The 17,326-nt window shown below is 37.2% G+C and overlaps 1 pseudogene; it reads left to right on the top strand.

Moving 5' to 3' along the window:
* Positions 1-17,326, top strand: part of LOC138432357 (nucleolar protein 56 pseudogene) — a 77,563-nt pseudogene that overhangs the window by 336 nt on the left and 59,901 nt on the right.

Consider the following 17,326-nt stretch of genomic DNA (forward strand, 5'->3'; position numbering starts at 1 on the left):
CATATTGGTGACGGATTTCACTGTTGACTCAATGATTGCTGCCAGGCCTCCATATTCTTTATTTTTAGACACCTGGGAGGATATTAATCAATGTAATTGGGATATGGAAAAAGGTATATAGTAGTTTTGATGTTAGCAACACTAGAATTTTGAGTTAATTACTTTTCTTTTGTTATAAATCACTGTACTCCTTTTACTTGTTATAAATTGCTCTATCTTTGCTATGTAAAAATGTAACTTTACTTAATGTTTTTCTGAGAGTGGCACCAGACTTTGGGAAGATCAACACAAATAAGTCTTCTGGTTGACAAACCCTTATCAGAAAAAGGGCTGTAAAATGTTAATTGGCCCTTTTGGTTGGAAGATGATGTAAATCACCTAAGACTTGTGTATACAACTAGGTATGCAGAAAAAAAAAAAGCCTGGTTTTGATAAGAGTCTGGGCTGTTAACACTGCATAATTTTGTATTACCCATTGATCTCTACTTACAATCCTAAAGGTATAAAAGGCCTTTCTAGACAATAGAGGCCGGGCCAGTCCTGAGAAGACTGGTTGGTTCCCCGTGTCTTACTCCTTTTCTGGCTAAATTCCCATCTGGGGCGTGGAGGCTCGCCATGTCTATTTACTTGCCCCGGCTTCTAAGATCCATGAGAGAGAGAGCCCAAGGCAGGACACTCTCCAATATTCAAACAGACGCCACTGGCCTAACGTAGATGGTGCAAGTTCCTTGTCTGGAACTTTATTAGTTCTCCACATAAACCAAGTTATTCAGCCTCTTTTCTCCACTCATTTTCCTACTACACTATATTTTCCTGATCTAATCATGTATTTCTAATTAAAAATTAGACTCTGTCCACTGTTCAAATTACCCTACATCCACCAGAGCAAAACCCCAACAAAGATGTATATAAACAATAATTTAACAATAAAATTGAAGATAAAAGTATGAGATATATCAATAAAAACTACGCAGTCAAGGTTAAAAAGTAAGAGGAAAACAACAGGATGGGAAAGACTAGAGATCCCTTCAAGAAAATTAGAGATACCAAGGGAACATTTCATGCAAAGATGGGCTTGATAAAGGACAGAAATGTTCTGGACCTAACAGAAGCAGAAGATATTAAGAAGTGGCAAGAATACATGGAAGAACTGTACCAAAAAAGATCTTCACGACCCAGATAATCATGATGATGTGATCACTAAGCTAGAGCCAGACATCTTGGAATGTGAAGTCAAGTGGGCCTTAGAAAGTATCACTATGAACAAAGCTAATGGAGGTGATGGAATTCCAGTTGAGCTATTTCAAATCCTGAAAGATGATGCTGTGAAACTGCTGCACTCAATATGCCAGCAAATTGGGAAAACTCAGCAGTGGCCACAGGACTGGAAAAGTTCAGTTTTCATTCCAATTCCAAAGAAAGGCAATGCAAAAGAATGCTCAAACTACTGCACAATTGCAGTCATCTCACATGCTAGTAAAGTAATGCTCAAAATTCTCCAAGCCAGACTTCAGCAATACGTGAACCATGAACTCCCTGATGTTCAAGCTAGTTTTAGAAAGGCAGAGGAATGAGAGATCAAATTGCCAACATCCGCTGGATCATCGAAAAAGCAAGAGAGTTCCAGAAAAACATCTATTTCTGCTTGATTAACTATGCCAAAGCCTTTGACTGTGTGCATAACAATAAACTGTGAAAAATTCTGAAAGAGATGGGAATACCAGACCACCTAACCTGACTCTTGAGAAATCTGTATACAGGTCAGAAAGCATCAGTTAGAATTGGACATGGAACAACAGACTGGTTCCAAATAGGAAAAGGAGTACGTCAAGGCTGTATATTGTCACCCTGCTTATCTAACTTATATGAAGAGTTCATCATGAGAATCGCTGGACTGGAAGAAACACAGGCTGGAATCAAGATTGCTGGGAGAAACATCAATAACCTCAGATATGCAGATGACACCACCTTTATGGCAAAAAGTGAAGAAAAGCTATAAAGCCTCTTGATGAAAGTGAAAGAGGAGAGTGAAAAAGTTGACTTAAAGCTCAACATTCAGAAAATGAAGATCATGGTATCCGGTCCCATCACGTCATGGGAAATAGATGGGGAAACAGTGGAAACAGTGTCAGACTTAATTTTTTGGGCTCCAAAATCACTGCAGATGGTGACTGCAGTCATGAAATTAAAAGACACTTACTCCTTGGAAGAAAAGTTATGAGCAACCTAGATAGCATATTCAAAAGCAGAGACATTATTTTGCTGACTAAGGTCCATCTAGTCAAGGCTATGGTTTTTCCTGTGGTCATGTATGGATGTGAGAGTTGGACTGTGAAGAAGGCTGAGTGCCGAAGAATTTATACTTTTGAACTGTGGTGCTGGAGAAGACTCTTGAGGGTCACTTGGACTGCAAGGAGATCCAACCAGTCCATTCTGAAGGAGATCAACCCTGGGATTTCTTTGGAAGAAATGATGCTAAAGCTGAAGCTCCAGTACTTTGGCCACCTCATGCGAAGAGTTGACTCATTGGAAAAGACTCCGATGCTGGGAGAGATTGGGGGCCGGAGGAGAAGGGGACGACAGAGGATGAGATGGCTGGATGGCATTACTGACTCGATGGACGTGAGTCTGAGTGAACTTCGGGAGATGGCGATGGACAGGGAGGCCTGGCGTGCTGCGATTCATAGGGTCGCAAAGAGTCGGACACGACTGAGCAACTGAACTGAACTGAACTGAAAAGTGATTTACTTGCCTAACTTTGCATAGACCAGCATTGAAAGCAGTTTACTTGACATTTATGTTGATGAAAATAGAACAATTTTAGTCCAGTGATTCTGTTTTTTAAATTTACAAGTCTTTATTACTAGAATTTAAAGTATGTTGCATACCTTGCAAATGACTTGCTTAAGAACAGAAAACCAGAGTTTGTGTTGCACAACATAAAAAGCATAGGAAAAAGTTGAAGCAAAAGAAAATATGTGTATATATATATATATATATATATATATATATATATATAAAGATAGATACATGATAACCGTCAAAAGAGAATGATAAAAATAAAACTAGTGTATTCAATGTAACAATACAAAAATGAACTTGCTTTTCTGAAAGGCTAAGAATATCAAATTGGGTCAGAAATAATATCCAGCTCTACCAATTAGAGGATAGTTACTTAAAATTAAGGTTAAGAATTTTTTTAAAGTGTGGACAAAAATATTGGATAAAGGAAAACAAGATTGGTAATGTTAATATCAGAGAAAGATTATAAGCAAAAGCCTTGTATCAAGAATAAATAACATGAGATTTTTATAATAACATGCAGATTTTATCTATCCTAAAATATGCATACATTTTAAAGAAGCAGTTTTATTTCTAATAATGTGCCCTTTTGAGTTCTATATCCATTTAGAACAATAAATGGTGAATATGTATGTCTGTGTATATCATCATACATTTATAATTTTAAAAAAATGTTACTGTTATAAATACCTAACAGTAGAGAATTGATTGGAGAAGGCAATGGCACTCCACTCCAGTACTCTTGACTGGAAAATCCCATGGATGGAGGAGCCTGGTAGGCTGCAGTCCATGGGGTTGCTAAGAGTCGGGCACGACTGAGTGACTTCACTTTCGCTTTTCACTTTCATGCATTGGAGAAGGAAATGGCAACCCACTCCAGTGTTCTTGCCTGGAGACTCCCAGAGACAGTGGGCCCCCGTCTATGGGGTTGCACAGAGTCAGACACGACTGAAGCGACTTAGCAGCAGCAGCAGCAGCATTGTTACTGAAAATGTGAGAAAGGAAATATTTAATGTTGCTTTACATTTTTATTACTTATTTTTAATACAGTAAAGAATCTGCCTGTAATGTGGGAGACCCAAGTTTGATCCCTGGGTCAGGAAGATCCCCTGGTGAAGGGAATGGCAACCCACTGCAGTATTCTTGCCTGGAGAATTCAGTGGACAGAGGAGCCTGGTGGGCTACAGTTCATGAGGTCACAAAGAATCGTACAAAACTGAGTGACTAACACACAAGCAATCAAGACACCAAGCAGTATATACATATATACATGTGTGTGTGTGTGTGTGTGTGTGTGTACACATAGCCATGTGTATTTTAAAATAGACTGGGAGCATAGAATATACTATAAATACTGTAAGTACTGTAAGTGATAAGAACCATGTGTGAAGCTGATTGGTCAGACTTGGGTAACATATTCTACCCCTGAAGTGGAGAACTGAGCCCCACGTGTAACATGAGTTAACTGTTGGAAAAATTTGCCCCCTCTACACATACTCTGAAGTTGGTAAAAATAAAAGTAGACAAGAATGTTAAAAGGCAAAGAAATAGAATACTCTATCTTATCTAATTTAATTTGTTCCTTGGTGATGTTTTTCAGTGTTTTTTAAAATGTTTCACTATAAAACTATATTAAAAATACATATTATAGAATATTTTCATGTGTATAATATCTTGTTAACTCTTGTTTAGTTCTAGAGGTTGTATCTTAAGGAAACAGTTTAAAAGAAAGGAAAATCTTTTATGGCAGTAGATATTCATTTCAACTGTATTTATACTGTTTGTAAAAAAAATACATTTAAATGTAAAATAAATAATGGGAAAATCAAAATCAGTTTCAGTAAGCTGTTCAGCTGTATGTTGTGCAGCTACATAGGTAAATTATTGTAAAAACTAGTAACTGAATGAAATATATTTGTAATATAGTATCATACTAAAAATAACAATATAAATATATATCAGACTACATTTTACTGACTTTGTAAAAATATTGGGATAATTATTATAAGTGAACATGTAAAGGCAAGTATGATTATCATGCTAGAGTGTTATTTTTGTCTAAGTTATAAACCTTTAAACAAAAAAGTAAAAAATAATTGAAGATGTTATTTGATGGTTTAAAAATTATAGAAGCTTCAGAAGAGATTAGGCTTTTTGTATGTATTTAGCATTCTGATGTAGCAAGCACTATAGCCTCTAATAATGAAACAAATCACAATGAAAGGGAACCACTATCGTTTTTCCTTCCTATGTGTTAGAATGTTTGGCTAGTTCCCTAAAATAACAATATCCTTAAAGAAATAAACACTCCCAATTTTAGCTTTTACAAATTCAGAATCTTATCCATCCTGAGGGTGTGGAGAAAAGGGAACCCTCTTGCACTACTGGTGGTAATGTAAATTTATACAACTGCTATGGAAGATGGTATGGAGATTCCTTAAAAAACTAGGAATAAAACCACAATATGACCCAGCAATTCCATTTCTAGGCATTTACCCTTAGGAAACCAAAAGTGAAACATTCACATATACCCCAATGTTCATTGCAGTGCTATTTCCAATAACTAGGACATGGAAGCAACCTAAATGTCCACTGACAGATGAGTGAATAAAGAAGCTGTGGTACATATATATATAAAACAATGGAATACTACTCAGTCATAACCTATTATACAGAGCGAAGTAAGTCAGAAAGAGAAAAGCAAGTATTGTATAATAGCACGTATATGGAGAAGGAAATGGCAAACTACTTCAGTATTCTTGCCTGAAAAATCCCATGGACCGAGGAGCCTGGCACGCTACAATCCATGGGGTCACAAGAGATGGACACAACTTAGCAACTAAACCACCACAACACATATGTATGGAATCTAGAAGATGGTACTGATGGACCTATTTGCAGGGCAGCAATGGAGATGCTGATATAGACAACAGAGTAAGGACAAGGCTGGAGGAAAGGGAGGAGAAGGTGAGCAAATGGAGAGAGTAGCATGAAAGCATATACACTTCCTTGTGAAAAACAGATAGCCAATGGAAATTTGCTGTATGACTTAGGGAACTCAAACCTGGGCTCTATAACAACCTAGAGGGGTGGGAAAGGGTGGGAAGTGGGAAGGAGCTTTAAGAGGGAGGCACATATGTACACCTATGGCTAATTCATACTGATGTATGACAGAAATCAAACCAATATTATAAAGCAATCATCAATCAATTAAAAATAAATATAGCTAAAATAATGTTATCCATCCATTTTATTCATTGTATATAATCCTAGAATTATGGGTAGAAAACTCTTTAATTAGCTGTTGAGTTTTTTTTTTTTTTATTCTATATTCCTATCAATGAAAAAGACCTGTATTATGCTAGGCAGTAAGAGGTTCTAAACTGTCTCCACTATTTTCTGTTGATACAGCCTTGGGAAAGTTTCTAAATTTCTTTGCAAGTCAGATTCAACATCTGTAACATGCTACATTTTCCTACCTTGCTAGGCATTGTGTATATAAAATAAGTTGTTGTTCAATTGCTAAGTTGTGTCCAACTTTTTGCAACCCCATGGACCACAGCATGCCAGGCTTCCTTGTCCTTCACTATCTCCCAGAGTTTTCTCAAACTCATGTCCACTGAGGCAGTGATGCCATCCAACCATCTCATTCTCTGTAGTCCCCTTCTCCTCCTTTTCTCAATCTTTCCCAGCATCAGGATCTTTTCCAATGAGTTGGCTCTTCCCATCAGGTGGCCAAAGTATTTGAGTTTCAGCTTTAGCATCAGTCCTTTCAATGAATATTCAGGGTTGATTTCTTTTTGGACTGACTGGTTTGATCTCCTTGTAGTCCAAGGGACTCTCAAGAGTCTTCTCCAGCACCACAGTTCAAAAGCATCAATTTTTTGGTGTTTAGCCTTCTTTTGGGGCTTCTCTGGTGGCTCAGACGGTAAAGCCCCTGCCTGCAATGCAGGAAACCTGGGTTCGATTCCTGGGTCGGGAAGATCCCCTGGAGAAGGAAATGGCAATCCACTCCAGCACTTTGCCTGGAGAATCCCATGGACGGAGGAGCCTGATAGGCTACAGTTCATGGGGTCGCAAAGAGTCGGACACGACTGAGTGACTTCACTTCACTTCGCTTCATTTAGCCTTCTTTATGGTCCAGCTCTCACATCCATACATGATGTTCATCTTCTGTGAGAACACCAAAATCGCCACTAACTGCTGAACAACCGTTGATAGGAGGATGTTGGAACCGACCAAAGAAAGATACCATATATCTAAGAACAAAGGAAAAGCTGCAACAAAATGGTAGGATGGGCACAATCATGTTAAAATCAAATCCCACACCCACCAGAGACTCTTGGAGGGCAAAAACAAAATCTTCTTCACACCAGGACCCAGGGGAAAGTAGCAGTGACCCCCACAAGAGACTGAGCCAGACCTGCTTGTGAAAGTTTAAGGGTCTCCTGAGGAGGTGTGGGTCATCAGTGGCCAGCCACAGGGACAGGGGCACTTACAGCAGCAAACTGGGAGGTGCAGCTTGTGGCGTTAAGTCTTCTTGAAGGCGGTCACCATTAGCTCTACCATAGAGCCTATAGCCTTACCATAGAGCTGCTGCAACTGGAGAACAATCATATCAAAGAAGTTACCACATTGTTGTGAAGGTTCTTGGCCCCATATAAGATTTCCCTACCTGGAGATCTGGAAACTGACTGGGAATCCCCAGAGAATATGACTCTGAAGGTCATCAAGATTTGAATACAGAACTTCCACAGGACTGAGGGAGGCAGAGATACTTGGAGGGCATAAAAAAACCTTGTGCACACCAAGGTAAAGGAGCAGTGACTCCACAAGAGACTGAGCTAGACCTTCCCATGAGTGTTTGGGGGTCTCCTGTGTAGGCATGGGTCAACAGTTGCCTGCCTGCTGTGGGGTCAGGGACACTGGCAGCAGCAGTCTAGGGAGGCACAGCTTGTTGGCATAAGTCCTCGTAGAGGAGGTCACCATTAGCCCTACCATAGATACTGAAGACTCCAGAACTGGGCCACTTCAGGCCAAACAACTAACAGGGAGGGAGCACAGCCTCACCCATTCACAGAAAATTTGATTACAGATTTGCTGAGCATGGCCCTGCCCACCAGAGCAAGGCTCAGTTTTCTTCACAGCTAGTCCCTCCCATCAGGAAGCTTGCACAAGCTTCTTATCCTCATCCATCCTCATCCTTGCACAAGCTTCTTATCCTCATCCATCAGAGGGCAGACAGAAGAAGCAAGAACTACAATCTCACGGCCTCCAGAATGAAAATCACAATCACAGAAAACTAACCAAAATGATCTTACGGATCATAGCCTTGTGTAACTCAATGAAGCTATGAACCAGGCCATGTGGGGCCACCCAAGATGGATGGGTCGTGGTGGAGAGTTCTGTCAAAGCACAGTCCGCTGGAGAAGGGAGTGACAAACCTCTGCAATATTCTTGCCTTGAGAACCCCATGAACAGTATGAAAAGACAAAAAGATATGACACCGGAGGATAAGCCTCCCAGGTCTGTAGGTGTCTAATATGCTACTGGGGAAGAGCAGAGAAATATAAAATAAGTACTTTATGTAAAAGTGTCTAGTATGCTGCAGGATCCATGATAGTTCCTTTGAAACATTAACAGCTTTAATGGTCAAACGTAAGCGAATGCTGCAAACAGTTATCTTTCGCTGTCGCTTTTTACTTTTTCCATTAAACTGTATGGGAATCAGTTGAGTCCTTGCCCCTCTGACAATATAGAAATGGCTGAGGTGGGAGATCATTTCTGGGAACAGACATATTTCCCTGCTGGGATAAACTGACAAGGAGGATGAAAGGTCATTCTAGAAAAATGATCCAAGTGAGTTTTTACTACCTAAGATGTCCCAAAAGGATTCTATAGGAAATGAAAGTAAAAGTGACAGAAAGAACAATGATGTTAATATGTTTCTAAAGTAAAAGGCATATGCAATTCCTAATGTGTGCAAAATGGATACTTGGTATGTAATGTCTAGCCCTCTGGTGGCATTCAATCAGTGCTCAATAATGGCAAAGATAATGTGATTATATTTCCCACTCTGCCCTTTCAAGAGCCCTCTGAAGTAAGAGCAGTCTATAATCTATTAATACCTCCAGGTGACTGTGTCAAGTAGCATTACCTGGACTAAAGAAAGACATGCTAGCAAGATCAAGGTCACGGATGGTTATCATTTATGCTTAGGTATTTTGTCCTACAATTTCTGAATGCAGCGAGGTCTCTTGTCACACAGTCATCTAGAGAAAAAGGCACTGGAGAAATACAAGTGAGCAATTAAAATTCCATTTGCTGCCCTAGGCTTGTTTTGAGTTCATTGTTCAACATATGAGTTAGTTCAAGAGTTTCACTTTCAGCAGTTCATTTGATTGAACTTGGGGCCAATAAAAGCAAGAGGCCAGATAAAACAGTAGGAAATATCTGTGGCTTGAGAATGTAGCTAAGACTGGTAATGATAGAAAATACGAAGCAACAGCTATTAGACTGCTTTATTTTCAAATTTTTTATATTGTAGTAAGGTAATGTTTAACTTTATCCCCTCTTCATTACCTGAACTATTTTAATGAGTAAGTTCTCAGAACATGGTAGTCCCAAGAGTCAGCACTGTCTTTTTTTTATATTCTTTCAATGAGTGGTCCTGATAAATTGTCCCTAGATGAGTATTCTGAAAATCCTTCGTGTTTGATTTTGTACCCAATAAACATGGTGATCTCCTAACTTTCAGATGTGCCATTTATTTAAAAAAAGGAATAAATAAATCTGATTAGAGATAGTTATAAAGGACTAAGACACATAGAAATCACACTTGTGATCATCACTTTATGATAGTTAAGAAGACCTATCTATAGTGCTTAAAATTTGGTGAGATAGAAAATATGGAAGACTATGTATATAAAAGAGAAGAAAACTTTAGCTATTTCTATTTTCATGCTATTGGGTGAGTTTTTGACAATAGATATCCTTGTTAGATAGCATTTTACTATGATTCCTGACTTCGTTTCTTGATTTCTTATACTAATACGTTCTTTAAGTAGGGTGTATGAATTTACTTTAAGTATAAAGGATGGCTATGGCAGCCAACTTTGTGAATATCCCCAGTGATGCTTCACTTCTTGGCATTCCCATCTTAATAAACTCCCTTCCCACAATTAATAGGGATGACCTGCATGACCACCAGAATTTTAAAGAAATGACAATACATGACTTCCAAATTTTGTCTTTCTTGAGTCATTCACTCTTGGGGGAGCTAGCTGCCATGTGATCAGGACACTTAAGCAGTCCAAGGCAGAGGTCCATGTCAAGAGATTGAGGCATCCTGATAACAAGTGAGTAGATCAATTGGAAGTATATCCTCTAGTCCCAGTCAAGCTTTGAAGAGCATAGCGCCAGCCAACATCTTGACAGCAACCTTCTGAGAGATCCTCACCTCAAAAAACCCAACTAAGCCTCTCTAAAATTCCTGACCTGCAGGAAAAGTGAAGCAATAAACATTTATTGCTTCAAGCTAGTAGTTTCTGGATTACACAGAAACAGATAAATACAGTTGCTAATAGGAATTATACTATCATCTACTGAGAATAATTGTAATCTTAGTTACTTAAAAATACTTACATGCATTCAAGTGTCCTAGATTTATTTTTAATATGCTCTATACTTTATACTTTTTTTTTCAAGATCCCTTTTCCTGCTGTTCCTTTCTCCAGGGATGCTCTTGCATCCTTTTTACTTGTCAAAATTCTGCCTATCCTTCTAAGCTTGCTGAAATTCCAAAAGTTCCTTCTCCATGTAACCATCTGCTCCATTCAGAAGCAAACTCATTCCTCAGAACTGGCACAATACTTCATTTTTATATATCTTATAACACATCACGCATTACAGTGGTCTTCCTTCTTGTCCTAACAATATCCAGGTTAATATTCTTGAGGCCTTGAGCTTATATCTTTTTGGTCTTTTATGCATCATGGTCACTAGTCTTAAGACTGTCATAGGTAAAGCCTAGACTCTGAGATGAGAACAAGTCAAGAAAAGTAGAATTAAAATCCTTATTTACATCTTGAAATGTGATTTGCTTCACCTATGGAATGAGAATGAGTGTAAGAACGATGAGGTCTCAGAGTCATCATGAAGACATAAAAGCGTAATTTAGAAAAAGTACCAGGAATAGCATTAGCATAATGCTCAAAATAATTATAACATGATGCCATTTTTATTTTCTGTTCACATAGTATATAATAATACTATTCCTTACGTGTCCATCTGTGTTTTAAGCTTTTCATATTGGTTACCTTATAAAATCCTCCTGTAGACCTTATGCACTGTCACACTCCTAAGTGAAGAAACTGAAGCACAGAGAAGATGGAAAGCTTACCTAGTGTCGTAAAACTGGTTAAGTGGCAGTCTGGATTAGTAATAACTCTTCTCAGCCTAGAGTTCAGTGCCAAACCAATTTAATATATTTCTTTGTCCATAAATATGAGTTGAATATGTGAACTTAGTGGATACATCCAGGAAGTATGATTTACGTGGATATTTTTGTGTGTGTGAATCTTTTACACTCCATATGAAAACAAAACACATGAGGATGGGGTATAGACACCTCTTATGCATTTCTCTTCAGATAGCTCACCCCTTTGAACATTTAAAGCAGACAGAGACAGGGAACAAGGATGGTCCTTGATTATGTAGAAAATTGATACTTATTACAAAGTATGAAACTACACCATCTACTTTATCAATGGAACTCATCAGAAATGGAGTTGAGAGGTGTGCCACAGCAATTAATGGCATGTGAGAAAATTGTGTTGAGAACCCATTTGTAAAACAAGAATACTAATAACAACCCTATACGGATTGTTTTAAAGAATAATTGACTAATCTTTCAAAAACTTCTAGCACATTCCTATGAAAGTGAAAGTTTTAGTCACTCAGTCATGTCTGACTCTTTGTAACCCCATGGCCTGTAGCCCACCTGGCTCCTCTGTCCATGGGATTCTCTAGGCAAGAACACTGGAGCAGGTTGCCATTTCCTACTCCAGGGGATCTTCCCAACCCAAGGATTGAACTTGAGTCTCCTGCATTGCAGGTGGATTCTTTACAGTCTGAGCCACCAAGGAAACACATTCCTAGGCTCACTCAGTAAATGTTAATCCTCTTATTTCCACAGCACCAATGGGCTTAGTCAGCATAGGGTAGGTTATGCTTTCCTAACAAGAAACTCCAAAAGCCCAGTGACATAAAAATGATAAAGGCTTTTTTTTGCTTCCCACAAAGTCCCTTACAAATTTAAGTGATTTACTAAGTCAGCTGTCTATATGATGATTTAGTGTTGACCTTCCTATCAATATATGCTTTCAAGATTTCTAGGCTAAAAGAAGTGAAGTCTAAGACTAACAATGAAATGCGTCCACATGACACCTTCCATGTGTCACTTTCACTTTAATTCTATTAGTCAAAACAAGGCATATGACCATAGTTCACTTACAAGGATCAGGCATCCTTGAAAGTACAATACTTTCAAGTACCATGAAGGAAGAGAACCAAAAATAATGGTAAGCAGCTTTATCACTACCATATAATTATTGTTTTATTTGTATTTTTAGGATGATTTGCTTTATCATTGACTCAAGATCATATGATTAAGCTCTAGCTAATACTGATTTAAGTCATTAAATCATTTTTTACCATATAGAAGAAAAATAATTGTTGATTGTGTATTTTGTTAATTAGAATGTGGATCATTTACTATGTTATTGGTTTCATGAGTGAAAATTTACTTTTAGGTTGTGTGTAAATATGTGTGTGTGCATGCACACGTGCAATTCTTTTTTATTTCATAAAGAAAAATGTCAAATTGATACATGAGCTTCTAAGGTCTCTGCTTCTAGCTCCATAGTATTAATAGCTGTCCTTTCAGAAAAAGAAAAATCTTTCAAAGTTATACAGAGATTTTCTTGCCAAATATTCATGGAAATCAGTTGAGATATCACAGATACTCCTTTTACATTGGACCAAATCTTTGCTCTTCTGTTTTGCTTTATTGTATGAGACTAGCTGGAGAAGAAATTTGATACATTATGTAATTGTCATATAAAATAAAAATGAAAACATGATCTTCCATAGAGTTTAAACTTTCAAACACAAGTTGGCTTCATTATGGCTTAAAATAAACAAACATATAAACTACATATTAATAAACTGACATATTTAGAGCAGGGCTTCATGGGATCTTTCATATCTTATTTTACTTCTAAGAGCCAAAGGTTGCATTGGAATACAGGGAAAGAATATCATATAACCAACTAGTATATCCCCAACTAGTACAATATGTAAGATGATTTGAGTCTTTTGGACTCTGTGGGAGAGGGAGAGGGTGGGATGATTTGGAGGAATGGCATGGAAACATGTATAATATCATATAAGAAATGAATCACCAGTCCAGGTTAGATGCAGGATCCTTGCGGCTGGTGCACTTGGATGACCCAGAGGGATGGTGGAGGAGGGAGGTGGGAGGTGGGTTCAGGATGGGGAACACATGTAGGCCCGTGGCAGATTTATGTTGATGTGTGGCAGAACCAATACAATATTGTAAAGTAATTAGCCTCCAATTAAAATAAATTTAAATAAAAAAAGATGATTTGAATGTGTTTATATATCTAGATAAAAAATCATATTTTATTTAGCTATATTTTTTCTTTAAATAATATTAATGTCTTTTAAGAAGTCCAAGGAAATGTATTTTTTCATTTTTTAAGTAATAAGTATAGTAAATAGCTGTGGATATATTATATATTATGTATTTTCACATATTAGTAATTATATCAAATAATGACCTTATTAAAAACACACAGTGGATAAATTATAGCTATAAAAGAGATCAGTATACTGTACATCCATTATGCACAAATTACTAGCTTCTAAGTAATATATAGTCATTAGCAGCAATGTGAAAACTTGACAAGTTAAACTCTACTAATAGATATTAATGGCAATGCATTGTGAGTCACTGATGCTAATTTTAAAATGTTGCGGCTTTGGAACAGATTTTTTTAAAAGAATATTTTCAACACCCTGGTGTAAAGCTTCTGTGGGGTTATTTGACAGATGTCCTGTGAGTTCCTTCGAAGCAGGGGATAAAAGTATAGTGCTCCAAACAAGAAAGTGTGAGCAGAATGGCTTTTGGGCATGTGGGTGGAGAGGCTGGCACATTCTCAGTTCAATTAAATGGAATTTTAAATTGTGAATTTGCACAGAGCTGAAAAAAGACAGCCATGTGGAAGTTTGTTTTCATTCTTAAAGTGAATCCTCCTGTGCCCTTGATACACTCGTGGAGTGCTCAGAACTGCTAATGTCAAGTCTTCCTGTAATGTGAGATGTTGGGACACATATGTTTACGTGGAGGAAACTGAGGTATAGAGTAGCTAAAACCAATTTGTTTTAGCATGATAGGCTTGACTTTCTAAAATGCATGAATTTTCTCATGTTGCAAGATAATTCAATATAAATGGTCATAACTGATTATTTTAATTCTAGACAAGATGGAGTAAGCACATTCCACCAGCTCACTTCCACTAATTGCAGCTAAAACTGAACACAATGCATAAATCAACTCTCAGAAGACTCTACTTGGTGGAAAGGAGAAAATGGACGGGGTGCTGTAGTGAAGAGTGCCTAAGGAAGGACATATATGTCCTGGTCTGGATACTAAAGCAGACCACAATTTAGAAATGTCAGTGAGCATAGACTAGAACAAAATAAAACAGTCCTAAGAAAAGCCCAGTCTCTCTGGCCTGAGGACTAAAAACAGGATAGTCCTGAAAAGAACTTTTTGACTATATAGCTATTCTGGGGAAAAGTTGGGCAGTTCCATATGAAACTAAACGTACTTCTATTATATAGTTATGCATTATTACTTCTAAACATTTACTCTAAAGTAGTGAAGGCTGTTCATACATCAAAAAACTCAACACTAACCAAATACTTTACTTTACCAAATACTTTGGTAACTTTATTTGTAATCAGTAAAAAATACCTACCTATAGCTAAAAATATAAATGGTTCTATGATGTTAATTCATGCGGTTTTACATTTTATATTTTGCCTTTACTTTTTCATGGATCATTGGCTACAACCACTGGATGCATCTGAAATCTCATAGAAGATGATTTTATTTTGCTGGCATTTTAATAAGGAACATAATTAGAAAATCAGTGCTCAAGCCACTAACTAAAAATGAGGGAAGGAAAACATTGAAACTAAGATATTAGAATGTAACTAAAGTTAAATCCATCTTTTATATTTAGGCCATCGATATCAATGTCCAGGATTAAACTTTGGATGATGATATAAAATGAATGATACCATAAAAATGTATTTTTTCACATATATCGTTTTAATGGAGTTCAGGGAATATGCCAACTTAAAAGGCTAATTGTAAGTTGTTTATCCAAAGCTTCAATACTAGCAGCTTTATCGAAACCCTGGCAAAAACATGGCTAAAAGAAACTCAGCCATAAGGAACATTGTTACAAGGAATTCTTTCTTTATAAAATAGCACTTAAATGTTTTCTAAAAGTATCAGCTAACTATTTATAAAATAATATCACCTCTTTCATTTTCTCAGTGTTGCTGGTTTTGCACTGATAAGATCATTTAGTTACTATATCAAAGGGATGAGTCTAGGTCCTTCCAGACATACTAAAAAATAACAGCTACTCTTGGGTAGGTAGTTGCTCAAGGATTCTTGCATTTTGAATGGATAGATTAGCCCCTACTAAAATTATTAGTACTAACCAAATTCTTAAGTGTGTTAGTCACTCAGTTGTGTCCGACTCTTTGTGACCCCATAGACTGTAGTCCACCAGGGTCCTCTGTCCATGGAATTTTTCAGACAAGAATACTGGAGTGGGTAGCCATTCCTTCTCTAGGGGATCTTTCCAACTCAGGGATCGAACCCAGGTCTCCTGCATTGCAGGTTGATTCTTTACCATCTGAGCCAGCAGGGAAGCTAGGATCAAATGCTTATATATATATATATAATTTACCTTATTTTTTTAAGCATTTAGTAAGAAGTTTGGTGCATTGTAGTTGTTCAACATGAATTTTTAACTGTACTATAAAAGCAGGGTGGTCCCATAATTAAAACAACTATATCAAGGAAGAATTGGATTATTTTAGAGTGTTAAATAATAAAAACATTGCAATCAAAGATATTTTAAAAGGGGCTTCCCAGGTGGCACCAGTGGGAACCATCTGCCTACCAATGTACAAGATGCAAGAGACATGGGTTCAATCCCTGGGTCAGAAAGATCCCCTGGAGTAGGAAGTGGTAACCCACTCCAGTATTCTTACCTAGAAAACCCGATGAACAACACAACAAAGAAAAATGATACTTTGGGGGGAATAGTTTTGAAACCTTTAATTTTGAACATTTTAATGACACCGTCTCTTGTGTTTGAGAAAATAAATATATTATTTTAAAGAGAGAATTCTTTGAAACGAATGTCCTAATATGTCATTTCTATATTAAAAGGTCAACTTTCTTTGTAATACATCAAAATAAATGCATTTCTTGTATTTGGAGGACTAATCTGTGGTAGCATAAATGGTTTTTAATTGATAGATGCTTTTCACCCAGCAAGACCATTTTCCTTCATTTCAAAACATTTTACACTTTGCAACATAGAAAATGAAGTGTGGTTTAACTATGTCTAGATTTTTATATTATGATCTCTCTTAATTGTCTTTTCTCAACAGATTAATTTCCCTGGCCTCAAGGGTCACTTCCATATGATTAACAAGAAGATATATTGCAATTTCTCTTTCAAGTCCCACTTCCAACTTTTCACCTTCACATAGGATATTTCCAATCAGTATTCCCACCTCTGCCTCAGATTTAGTATTTATTTTTCTTCTTTGTCAAATCAGCACAAACTGTTCTCATAATTTCTACTAATAACAACTGTTAGTCATTAGTGATCTAAGACTGAAAACTTGAAACAACTTTTCCTCCATCTCTGATCGCTCTGAATTCCTTGTTGATCTTCCCTACCCTTTGTTTTTCAGGCTGATTTCTTACTTTCTAATCTAAGGGCTATCAGGTCACTCTGATTCCTCAACCCGTATCAGAATTTCATACTATCATTTCTATTATCTATCTATACATCACTACGGTATTAAAATCCTCTGTCTTATGTTCCATTCCACATGAAGAAACTTTTGAGGAACCCCATAACTTAATGGGAAGAAACCAAATACTTTACTTTGGAAGTTATAGCCTGTGTGTCCCTTACACACACTTCCCACATTATCTCTTATTTCTCTCTACTGACAAACTTTCTACCACAAGGAAGGCTGATTTTCTCACTGTCTCCTAGTTTTGCTAACCACTACATAGTTTCCACCATTTCTCTTTTTCTTTTCATCTATTTCCACCCTACTTTCCAATAAGAATAGAAGTATGTAAATTATGTTAATATTCTTTTAAAAAATCACC

The sequence above is a fragment of the Ovis canadensis genome, chromosome 2 (assembly GCF_042477335.2).
Source record: "Ovis canadensis isolate MfBH-ARS-UI-01 breed Bighorn chromosome 2, ARS-UI_OviCan_v2, whole genome shotgun sequence".
Lineage (NCBI taxonomy): Eukaryota > Metazoa > Chordata > Mammalia > Artiodactyla > Bovidae > Ovis > Ovis canadensis.